Source organism: Dromiciops gliroides, chromosome 5 (assembly GCF_019393635.1).
Source record: "Dromiciops gliroides isolate mDroGli1 chromosome 5, mDroGli1.pri, whole genome shotgun sequence".
Classification (NCBI taxonomy): domain Eukaryota; kingdom Metazoa; phylum Chordata; class Mammalia; order Microbiotheria; family Microbiotheriidae; genus Dromiciops; species Dromiciops gliroides.
The window spans coordinates 3,280,754-3,293,548 of record NC_057865.1 but is presented as its reverse complement, the minus strand read 5'-3'; positions in this window follow the sequence as shown (position 1 = coordinate 3,293,548).

The following is a 12,795-nucleotide window of genomic DNA, read 5'->3' as shown; positions in this document are numbered from 1 at the left end:
GAGGAAATGAGAGAGGGAGAGAATTTCGACCTCAAAAGTTTAAATAAGTAAAACCTAAAAAAAAAGGTGGAGGAGATAATTTCAGTGAAATCTGGGAAGCCTTATATGACATATATGTATGACACAGCCAATGCAGAAATGTGATTTGCTTGACTATACATGTTTGTAAGTTAAGTTTTGATTTTTCTTGGTTTTTCAATTCAAGGAAATAGAGGAGGGAGAGAAGGCAGTTCTTCAAATAAAATATATACATATACATATAAACAAATCCATCCCTATTTGTGTATTATGCATATATATGGGAGGGATACATGCTCACACATACATATGTGTGTGTGTATATATGTGTATTCATGCCTGCAGATGCCTATGTACATGTGTGTATACACATACACACATGGACTTATATATATATGTATGAACAGCAGCTTCTTTTTAAGGAAATAGAGACTGAGTAGATGTCATGGAATTCTAGGTATTTAAAGGCTTCTGACTGCCTCTAATAAAGCTTGCTCAGCTGACCCATGGTGTCCAAGTCTCTTGATATTCCAAAACAATAGTGCTGAAATGAAGAGCTGTATATTAGCCCCAGGGGGCATTGGACTCAATGAAAACATGAAGAAGGAATTTAAAGGTGTTTCCTTTGTGTGTGTGTGTGTGTGTGTGTGTATGGTTTGGGGGTGTGTGATTGGTTTGATTTTTATATAGGTAGTAACTGTTGCCATGATTGTTTTTGTATTTTGTCCTATGTGGTCCTGAAGAAAGGTGTGGGTAACAAAGAAAAACTCAGGCAACTCTATTTTGTCTGAAGTTGCTCTGTCTTGTCCCTGATTGTTTGCATTGGAGCTCCTGCCACTGTCTGTGACTTTTCTTTCTGATGAAACAGCTAGGACAGTTCTACTTATTAGGGTGGGGCTACAAAAAATAACTAACCTCCCAAAGAGCCTTTCTCATTACTAGACCATCAATGTGTCCTATCGAATAAAGGGAGATGACATCTCCTACTTCTATCATGGAAATATCTAGCAGCATTCCCTGTCTGCTCCTGAGGGACTTCATACCAAATAGACTCCCTGCCTAAGTTGAATTCTATCAAAGATGTGAACTTCTGTTGCTTTGGGAAGTTTCCACCCATGGAGGTGGGATTCCCTTGATGGACAACTAAATAAACCCTGGTTGGCTCTGTGAGAAAATAATGGGATTTGGCAGATACTCAAAGGCTCACCTGGAGATTAATCTAAACTTATTGAATTAAGTGAGAGTGATTGGCTTTGCAGATTAGCCTACTTCAAGTTAATTAGACTGTAACCATATGTGGCTGGCCCTTAAGAAAGTATTGTTCTCAGAAGATAAGGATTTTGAACTCAGCTCAAGACCACCTTCAAGACCAATGAATAAATGGATTTCGATGACCCCTAACAATAATTTTGAAGCAGTATGTAATGAACAACTTTGCTCTAGACCTATAAAAAGCTTCCACACTCAATTTGAGGGGAGTTCGTGGTTGAAGCAGGTTCATGGCAGAGGACTTGAGGAAGAACCAGACCAGGCTGGAACTCTAGGCTAGATAGGCCTTTTCTTAATTCCATGTGTTCTATTTTTTCTAATACCTAATACTCTTTAATAAATGATAAATGCACAAAGACTGGTGCTAAAGCTTCTAATTTAAGATGACCACACATTAGATTTTTTAGACAACACATTAAATTTTAAATGTCACAGCTCCTAAATTTCTGGTTCTGTTGCTGGTTCTATTTCTGACTATAGTTTTTTTTTTTTCTGGCACTGAAAAGTTTACTCACAAAGGTAATTATTAGATTAATTAGTGACTGGAAACATTAAAACATGTTTACTTCGGTATTGCATTCTTTTGCATTTTGCTCAAAATTTTATTTTTTTATATATGATAAAAATAACATATATCATTCCATCCTATTCCATCCCAGCCCATCCCATCCATACCATACCATACTGTACTGCATTGTATAGTATCATACCATACCATACCATATCATATCGTATATCATATCATGTTATATATTATATTAATTATATTAATCAGTCATGTTTATAGGAAAGATAGTTATGTTGAAATTTGTACCAAAATATGACAACCATGTTTTTCTTTTAATTTATGCTTACTTTCCATACTATTCTTTTGCTGAAAGCTTCTTAAATTGTGTAACTGAATGTGGAGGACACAAACAATTTGACAGTAAATGTTTGATTTGTGTGCTTATTTTCTATACCTATATACCTAGGATTACATAAAAATTTCTCAGGAGAAAAGGGGTCCCAAGTGGAAACAGTTGAAGAAGCCCAACATTAGCTTGTTTGGAGATTTGGCACGCCTGAGCAAGGGATGCTTCTTCCAGGATAATGCTACACTTTTGCATTCGTCTTTTATCACCTGCCTTTAGCTACTTTTCCCAAACACGCTTACAAAGTGAACAAGCATTTGGTTGCTGAGTCCTCTAAACATGGCAATCACCTTCTTTAAGTGACTGCATCATTTCCCCCTTTTAAGAATTGTTTCTGGGTCTAAATTTGCCCCAGGTCGGAGTTTCCTTGGAGAATATTAGATGTGATGCCTACGTCTTCTGAGCAGTCACAAGGCAGAGGAACATTGGACATTCTTTGTCCTTTAGTTGCACCGCCTTGAAGCCGGTGGCCTTGGGAGTGCTGAGAGAGTTAATGTAGCCATTCACAGTGGAGTCTTCATAATTTTTCTGTCCCGCCAATTTAGGTTAGTTCTCCCCAAAGACAGCAGTCACACTTTCATTGAAGGACTTCAAAGATACTGGAATAGAATTTCATTGCTGTCACTGCCTTAGTGTTCTCCATTCAATTCCATCAATGTTTTTTAAAGGGTAGGTAGGCTTTCCATCAAATATCAAGGTGTTTTCCCCCATGAAGCAACTACCCCAGCCTCCATTAACACCAATGGCATGGGTTCCCAGAGTGCAGATAATGTCTCCATCAGTATCTGAGGAATGCAGGAGTAACTCAGGGAGCCCCTGAGGTTTCTGGCACTGCCACTTGGAAATCCTCATATGGAATGCTCATCATAATTGCTGACCAGAATTTACTAAAACTAGTAAAGGACATTAACTAATGTGATTTTGTAAGAATGATTTGAAAAAAAGCATACCCTCCCAAATAGAGTGTTCACTGTTCCATAAGTAACTACAGTTCATGAGGAAGAGAGGACCCACACATGGACCATGCTGGTGGTGAGGCAGCCCCTTCTTACTATAAGTTCTCTCCTTCCTTTTTGGAGTTCTCAGGAAGTTCTTCCTAGAGGTGCACTGTCTATTAGGCTCCAAGAGTTGGCTTCCTTACAGAGTTCAGGATATTCCTGTCCTGTCTTTATTTACTATGGCATCAGTGTGGTTCCTAGCTCTTGGTTGGATGTGTTGTATGGATATGTTGTTGGATGTGTGGTCCACTGAGTCCAATGGCACTGTCAGTGGAGTGGGGAGGAGAGTGCAACATGCTTTCTTTACTCAGTCATCCTTTCCCCTTCTCGACCAAGTACATGAATCATTGGTGTTTTTGATACTTCAGCCACTCACACAATCCTTCTCCTGCGTGTCATCTACCTTTATACAATGGTCAAATTACTTCTCTTTTCCAAAATTGATTAAGGATTTTTTTTCATACAAAGTTTATACCTTTGATTCATTAAATCAAGAATTCTAGAGCTTCTATTTATTGGAGTGGAGTAGAAACTGTCACCCTTAGGGGGTGATTGCTAATCCTCACTATTAATTTTCTTCTAGAGTGGGAAACTATTAAGAGTTTATTCCTTTAAAATAAAATAAATAAATAATCAGAACTGCCTGAACATTCCATTGGTTTTCCATAGTTAAATCCAATTAAGACCCCTATGTAAGGTCTATTAGTGAATTTCCTTCCCAACAAATTAAGTATTGTTAAATATATGGCTCTCAAAAGTGATTGTTTCTACTGTCTAGGTGAAAATAAGTGCATTGTAATTCACTCAGAAAACAGATCTTGCTTTTATTTATTTATCTTTATTATATGACTTCGGTAAATACAAGTACATGTTTTCTAAAGAGTTAATTTTTCATTTGAGACCGATTGTAGAATTATTGCCTGCTGGGTATAGTATGGAACTTTATATTCAATATTTCTCTTGTGTTGGATAAGACATAAAGCCAAGGACTTTGTCTTTATGGTGATTTAAAAATCCCATGGCTGTTCACAGCCAAAGGAAAGTTCAGAGCTCTGGACACATTCCAACTTGGTTAATTACTTTCTGCCTTTCTAGATTATGGTGGCTGTTCAAAATTTTACAATTTACAAAAATAACAGCATGTTTACCCACAGAGTCCTGGTCTTATACCTCATTGGGCCATAGAGGTAACCCTGGGCTTTCCAAGGATAAGCTACTGGATCACAACTCTGGCAGACTCTACTTAATAGGAAGGTTTGGAGTAGAGTCCTGGCAGCAGACCAAATTGGCTTTTACAGGACCAGGCCATCAATTTAGTCAGTGGCTCATCCCCAGGAAGTTGGCCACTTCACGTTGAATAATTTTGCCACAAAGTAAACAAAAATGCAAAATGACTCTAGCCCTGAATAGCCCCATTTTACTCTCAGATTAGAAAATAAGGTCAAATGGCGGGGGGCAAGGGGGCTGTGAATTGGACATTTTAGACCATAAACTTTACCTTGGCTATGTTTGGGGGGGGCAACCAATGAGGGTTGGGAGCTTGAGGGACTGGTAGAATGGTGTGGCCTCTACAGCAATGTGGAAGGGAAGAAAAATATACGGTTTAAGGGGAAACACACTATGTTCTGTTTTGGACATACTGAAATGAAGGTGTCTAATGGTCATCTGGTTGGAGATGCAAGATTGGAGGTCAACAGAGAATATGGGTCTGGAAGGATAAATTTGGGAATCATCAGCACAGAGATGGTCATTAAGTCCACAGAAGCTGCTTAGATCCCCAAGTGGAGTAATATATAGAGAGAAGAGCAGAAAGCTCAGAACAGGAGTCTGAGGCCCCTCCCCCATAGATAGATAACTGAACATTTCATAAAGGAGCTTATACAGCATAAATCAATTATCTTTGCAAGTAAACTAAGAAAGCCTAAAAGTGCCTTAATAAGGAACATGGGACATACTTCATAAGCAGGAAGAAATGGGAGCTAAAGGCAATACTTGTGTGCATGCATGCATGCGTAGGTGTGTGCATTTGTGTGTAAGTTTGTGCATGTGCTTATTCTAGAATATATGTGGGTTTGTATATAGTCTGAACATATTACAAAATTGAATAATGGCAAGTTAGACATATAACATCATAAAGCCAAGGAAACCAGTGGCAGGCAAATCTAGGTTAAAATTCATTTTTTTTGTAAGAGGACCCACAGGGCAGAGTCTTTAAAAATTGACAATGGAATGAGGAAAAGAAACAAAAGAAAATGATGAGTTCTGCAGAGATTTCCCTAACACACTTTTTTTTTTTTTTACCACCAGGGGCAGAACTGCCCCCAAACTCTGACACAGCTTAGTGACAGGTGTGAGTAGTTAGAATTGATGAGAGAGAACCTAGAGAGGAAAAGTAGTGGGATTGTCCTGAGTTCAGAAAGAACCCCTGAAAACGGGCACAACTGTGACGGCATCAAGATATCCATTTACACAATGTTGGAGGGAAGGGGAGAACAGAAAAAGTGGAGAAATCCTGGACTTTCTGGATAGCAAACAAATGGACACTGAGATGATAATTACAATTGTATTCACTTTTTTGTTACTATGTAATTTTTATGAAAATCATTTCCATGTGCATCAATGGCATCTTTAATGAAGGGAAGAAGATATTAGAAGTGGTCAGAAGTTAAATTCTCCAATAAACTGGCCCACTTGCCAAAGGCGCTAACCAACAACACAGAAGATGTAACAAAGAGAAGGGAGACTCCAGATGTTTCTGTCCATAGATAATATCATTCTGGGTGCAGTCAATCCTGATATACTGAAGAGCTTGTTTGTGGGAACATAAGACAGGGCAGCTGGAGGACCCCATGGAAAGAACACCAGGACCGGAAAGTGCTTATCACTGTACCTGGCACATAGTAAATGCTATATCAATGTTAGGCACTATTGGTATTATTATTAACTCTCCTAGTAATCAATGAGTGTTTAGCCTGATCAGATACACAGGGGGGGAAAGGAATAAGATGATGGAGAATACTTGTTACCTAGAGAATAACATATTTAGATTAACAACCTATATACCTTGTCCATCAGAGACTATATGTATATAACTATACCAAGAGAGCTAGAAAGATAGAGATAGAGAAGAGAGACAGACACCAGACTGGTAACAGGTGGAGAAAGAGATGTCTAGACAAACAGACAGACATACGACCAAGAGACACCTTGACAGAGAAGATAGAGAACCAGTCTCGAACACAGAAAGATCTGAGTCCAAATCTTGCCTTTGACATAATTGGCTGTGTGACCATAGGAAGATGACTTAGCCTCTCAGTGCTCTAAGCAATACATCTGTAAATTTCAAAGAACATGTTGGCCTACATTGGTAGAGGGTGTTTCCTCACCTAGGACTTTCTTAAGGCAATGCAATTCCAGTCTAGAGCCTGTCCCCTATCCCTGACCAGAAGAATACCAAGGGACAGAGTTGGGCTTCACACAAAAGCAGAGTAGGGGCTTTGGTTTGATCACCTGCAGGTCACTAACAACTCCACTCATCATTGCAAATGTCTTCTAGCAACAAAGTCTATCTTTTCAATATCCAAACTGAAGTGCTCATGGCCATGAGGGATAGAACGCAACAGTCTCTGAATAAACACAATATGCATCCCACAGAAAGACACTGGAAGACACGTGATGGGTGTACAAGGATTGTCACAGGAGAATTGGGAAGCAGGTTCTCATTAGACTGTGCTCCGAACATCTGGGACAACCGGGCTCTAACTTCTATATCATCCTTCCTCATCATACTGGAAATCTGCCTCCTAATCCACCACAGATATCAACAAGCCAAGGTGGTATCAATGCTGCTCATGATGGGCCAGTTTCAATTCCTTCAATGAAACACTGTAAGGAGATTCCAGTAAGACTCACACATTCATGTTACTAAATTGATTTCTCATTCTGCTTTCCAAGAGTTCTAGTAAAAGTCAAGGTTCTGTTTTGAACACGTGTTAACGATTAACAAGGTTTTCATGTCCAAAGTGTTGAAATTTGCAGGCAGACCCTCAAGACTGGTCATATTTTGAGTGAGACATTAGCCCTAATCAGAAATCCGGGACCTATTCAGATTATTTTAAGGAGATGAGAGCAGAGTCACAAATGTCCTTACCTGTTGATCAAAGGGATGGGCAGTATAGCTCTCATTTTAATATCCACTGTGAGTGAGATCTGTTTCCTCAAAGGTTCTTCTAAGCCTTCAAGGATGATAAGTGGTTTTTGCTGTCCTTTCAAACCATATAGTAGTGAGCTATGCATTCTGCTGCACCCCCATGCATTCACATGTCAAAATGCTACCTTCTCTAGAGAGAGCAAATAAAGACTGTGAATGAGTAGAGTTGACATTCATACAAAATATTGTCAATTGACTCCTGTATTGAATACCAACAATAGTTCATCTTTTGTAAGGCTCCCCAGCTCTCTGATGCTAAAAGACCTTCAAAGCTTCCCAAGGTTTAGTTAGCCCCTCAAAGAAAGATATGTGGAAGGACACAGACAAGAGTGAAACAGGGTGAGAAGTTAGGAATCATTGCAACCTGGCCCACAAGAGGGACTGACCACATCAGTGAAACCATGGATGTGTCAAAGAATTCAAGGACGTAGGTTGTGAATGAATATCCTGGTGCACGCCACCCTATGTTAGCTGTAGAAAGGAAAACCAATGAGGACAGATAATGTTTTGACATTGGGTGAAGGAACTAGCCCTGTTCTGCAAAGTTACCAGTTTTATTTGATTTGTAATATCTTATATAGATTCATACATTCTGTGTCATCTCTCCCATTAGAATTGTAAGCACTAAAATGCTAGCTAGTCTGTCAAAAATCTAATGAGTGGTTGCCAATAAATTATAAGCTTTAGCAAGAGTTAGACTTTTAAGCATTTATTAAGGAGAATAAGAATTTTGTGGAGAGAAAGATAGAGGCCTAGATTCATCTATCTATTAAAGGGAGAGAGCATTCCCAGCTCCACTCTCCACCAGAGTCCACAGGAAAGAGAGTGAGCCAGCGCGCCAGCCTCCCCCTTCTTCCTCCCACAAGCCAACGTCACTTCCTGATGCCAAAGAAAAGATGCATGGTTCTGCCTTCAGAGGCTTTCTCCTCATGTTGGAGCTTTCCTACAGTAAGTCTTCAGCAGGTGGCATCATTCCAATCATTACAGAATGGAAGCTCCCAGAAGGTAGGAGAGGTTTTCATGTGCTTTTTTACCCCACTGCTGCTTTACACAATACCTGTCACAGAATAAATGCTTACTTAATGATTATTGATTGACTAATGTATTCAGTACTGCTGCTGCTATTAACATAACTGATATTTATAGAGAGCTTTCAAGATTTATGAAGCACTTTATTGTCATCATCTTATTTGAGAATGTATAATACATTAACCCTATAAACCTTTGTATGTTAAAAGGGGCTCAAACCATGGAATTCTTCAGGAAATGGGGCTTTTCAGGTGGTCCTTGATTATGCTAGAAGAATAATGATTGTACTTCCTTAAATATTTGGTGGAGATGCTGTCTGAACTTCACTTCCTTCCCTCATTGTTGACATTTTCAAAGGGAAAGTCAATTGCCTGGAAATCCTCAGATTCCAGACACAAGGCACACTGGGCCTTGGGAAAAGTAGTGAGTGATTAAACCCAGCTAAAAGACATTGGTTTTCTCAAGCAAAATCAAAGTAGTTAGAGGTAGGAGTGAAGCAGTGAGCTGAGGGAAACATCTTTGCTGGTAAATGTCTCAGAGAAAAGTCTGATATCTAAGAGATACAAGGGATTTATACAAATACCTAAAATGCCAGCTATTCCCCAATGGATAAAGTGATCATAGGTTGTGTAGAGGATGTTTTCAAATGAAAATTTACAAGCTATCATAGCTGTATGAAAAATTCTCCCAATCACTGTCACTAAAAGAAATTAATATTCCAAATTCCGATTGTCTCTCATGCCTAATGTAGTGGCAGAGATGACAAAGAAAGAGCCAACTGCTAGGAGAACTTTGGTGGGCCAGGGGCCCTAAAGCATTGCCAACAGACCTGGGAAGTGGACTAGGCATTGGGAAAAGTAACTGGGAACTTTGCCCCAAAAGGCACCAACAAGTGCTTACCTTCTAACTCAACAATGTTACAGATAGGTCTAGCAGGTCTATACTCTCTAAAGAGGTGAGAGATGGAAAGAAAACACTCATATTAAAGATGTATGTGTATTAAAAAAAATGTATGGTTGTAGCAAATTTTGGGAAATGATATGGGTGATATACAGATATGTGATATGCATATATATATATATATATATATATATATATATATATATATATATATATATATATATATATATAATATGATATACATATATAAAGGCCATAGATTAAAAAAACCCACACATACACACACACCAATATATATTGGCAAACATTTAGAAACTGTGTATAAGTTTATATATTTTAGTACCTATAAACAGTGTGTAGATATGTGTACATACACAATATGTTATATGTACAAACACCTGTATATGTACATATATGTATAGACTTATGCCTATAGACACATATGTATAAATATGTCTATAAACATAAGCATGTATGCTTATATTCAGTTGTGTTTATATTGGGTGGTTGCTGTCCTTTTTTCTCAAAGAGGACTAAAATTACCTCCTTATGTTGAAGTCAAGTTACAGTGTCTCCAACTGTGGCTGATCAGACCAATCAGAAATTAGAAGCCACTACTACAGGCTGGGGACAAATGGTTCACGTGAACATTTGGGATGGATAGTCTAAATGTACACATCTTGAATTTCTTTGGAGCTACTTTAATTCTGCTTTGTTGTGTTTTTATAGACACATGTAAATACCTATGTATATATTTGTGAATATATATACATACTGCTTCTAAATATTTGCTTAAAACAAAAATGTGCACATGTATCACATGTGTGTTTATATTTTAACCTAGGTCCTTTTTATATATACGCATATGTGTATACATGTATATATAACCATATATATATCTATATGGGAGCATTATACATACATTATATATACATATTAAGTTGCATACTTATGGAGACATATATTATATAAATGCATGTATATATACATGTAGATATGTATATATAAAGGACCTAGAATAAATATATAAACATGCATACATACATCTGCATTTTCTTTTTTAAGTAAACAGTATGCATATATACATATGAGTACAAGCATGTGCATATGTGAATTTATATATACATCAATGTGAAGTACCTATATTAAAATTATATGCAAATATACACACAAACATGAAGACTTTTTTATTCTAACATTTAGAAACAGTGGGTGACCACAAATTAAGGAATTGTTCAATAAATTGTACTATATGATTGTAACCAAGAGAGGCAGTGTATATGGGGAAATGGAAGGGATGCTTTGGTTTGGAAAGCTTCAAGGATAGTGAATACAACAAAAGAATCCTACATTGACAAAACTGGTGTGGGAACAATGATAGGTCTGATTTGTGTGCCATCCTGCCACATGACGAGAGGAGAGACAGTCGTTGAGAAGATGAGGAGTAAAGAGAAACACAGCTGGAATGTGGTCTTGACATATGGGATGATATGACACACTAATTATAAGAGTCGCACCCCTGGGCAGAAATTTCATAGGAGAAAGGGCTAAGTTAAGGGCACCAAACAAAATACAAAGATGCCAAATTCAGGAAAAACTGAAAAGACTTTTCTGAACTGATACAGAATGGCATGAGCAGAGCCTGCAGTGCATTTTCCCTGATGACCACTGTAATTGAGAGAAAAACAGTTTAGAAAGCCTTCACTGCTCTGCTCAATCTGGGGAACCAATCCCAAATTTGCAGGGCTAAGCACACAATCAATCTCTGGGCAAAGATATGGTCTAACAGGTACCTGACTGGTATGGACAATGTGCTGAATTGTTTGGCTTGACTATAACTGTTATAAGGAATGACTTTTATTTCAGGAAAAGGTGTCAGAATTAGTGGGTAGTGATAAAGATGGAAAGAAAATAAAAAAAAAAATAGCCTCAATAAACATTTGGAAAATTCACAGAAAATGAAATAAAACAAATATGAGAAAGGAATATAAAAAGGGAATACCAAAAACTAGCAATTTTTCACTTCTTTGAATACTTCAAAACAAAACTGAATATAACAATAGTAACCATACATTTTGCAATACTCTTTTTGGTTCTCTGTGAAAGGAGGCACCATTGCTATGTGGCATCTCTTGCATCATTAGTGGAGTAATGCTTGGTGATCTTTGCAGGATATGTGTTCAAAGACCCAAAGGCAGCCATTTGGCAGGGATCTCATTAGCTCTGATTGATGGAGGTAAGATTTTCACGTTGACCTAGAATGACACCATTTGCAAGGTTTATGGAGATAGTGAACACAGGCTTTGCTGCCTTTTTAGTTAGCAGGACAGCATCAGGGCTGGGGAGTGAGAGGCTCAACTGAATTAAATTCTGTTTTGGGCCAGACCTTATGCCAAGGACAGTGCCAAAGTTAATGTTAATGATCTCCTAAGAGCTTCCCCTCCTGGAAAGGACAAATGCTTAAGGTGAGACCTCATTCTGCCTGAGATTTTTCCATTGTCAAAAAGGAATTAGGCTATGTCTCAAACATCTTGAGACATTCAGCCTTTTGTGTGTTTTTTTAAGATATTGAAGAAACCTTGGATAGAGAAAAGTAGGACTCTCCCACATGCCCCAGGTTGGTGGGGAAGCTTCTAACCAGAGAGGGGGCAGTGCAACTCATTGCTTTATATTTGAGAGACTTTTCTCTTTCCTGAATTATCTGTTAAATCCCCTGTCCTTCTCATGGGCTTTGCTCTGCATTTGTCCATTTTAAAGGCCATTTTTAGTTTAACTGACCAATTTAATGGAGACATTTGGTCTATTAATGAGGTTCTGGGAACATCATTTTCCTCTGGCCTGTACAAGGAGACAGTCCTGGTACGTTTTATGTAGACATTTATTTTCTGACTCCTGGAATAGAGGAATCATCCTTTAAAACTGTCCTCAATATCTCATTGTTTGGTGAAGGTACCTTGACTCTAGAGAAGAAAAGCTAATCACTAAGTAGGAGGAAAAAGATGCTAAAGAAATCCAAGGATGCTAATAATGTCATGTATAAATAGTAGTATAAAGCATGCAGGATGATTTCTATGTATCTGCCACTTGATTTGGCAATATTTCCTTCCCTGACATAAATCTTACCTGGCCAAAGTGGACATTTTCTAGAGAGTGCTAGATGGACATAAGTTGCCATCTTTGGAACTTCCCAGACTATCACTGCTTCCCAGAACAACTCTCCCCTAGAGGAGATGCATTATCTCATTCATTAAAATGTGAACTTTTGGGGGTAAGGGTTGGCTCACATTTATACTTACATCCCCAGCTCTTAGGGCAGTGCTTCCTTGTCACAGAAAAAGCAATTTTCATTCATTTGTACATGGATCACAGGATAACAGAATTTAAGAACTAGAAGGGACCTGAGCAATCAAGTCTGAGTGATTCCCCAAAGGAATGCCCACTATAACATACCAACAAG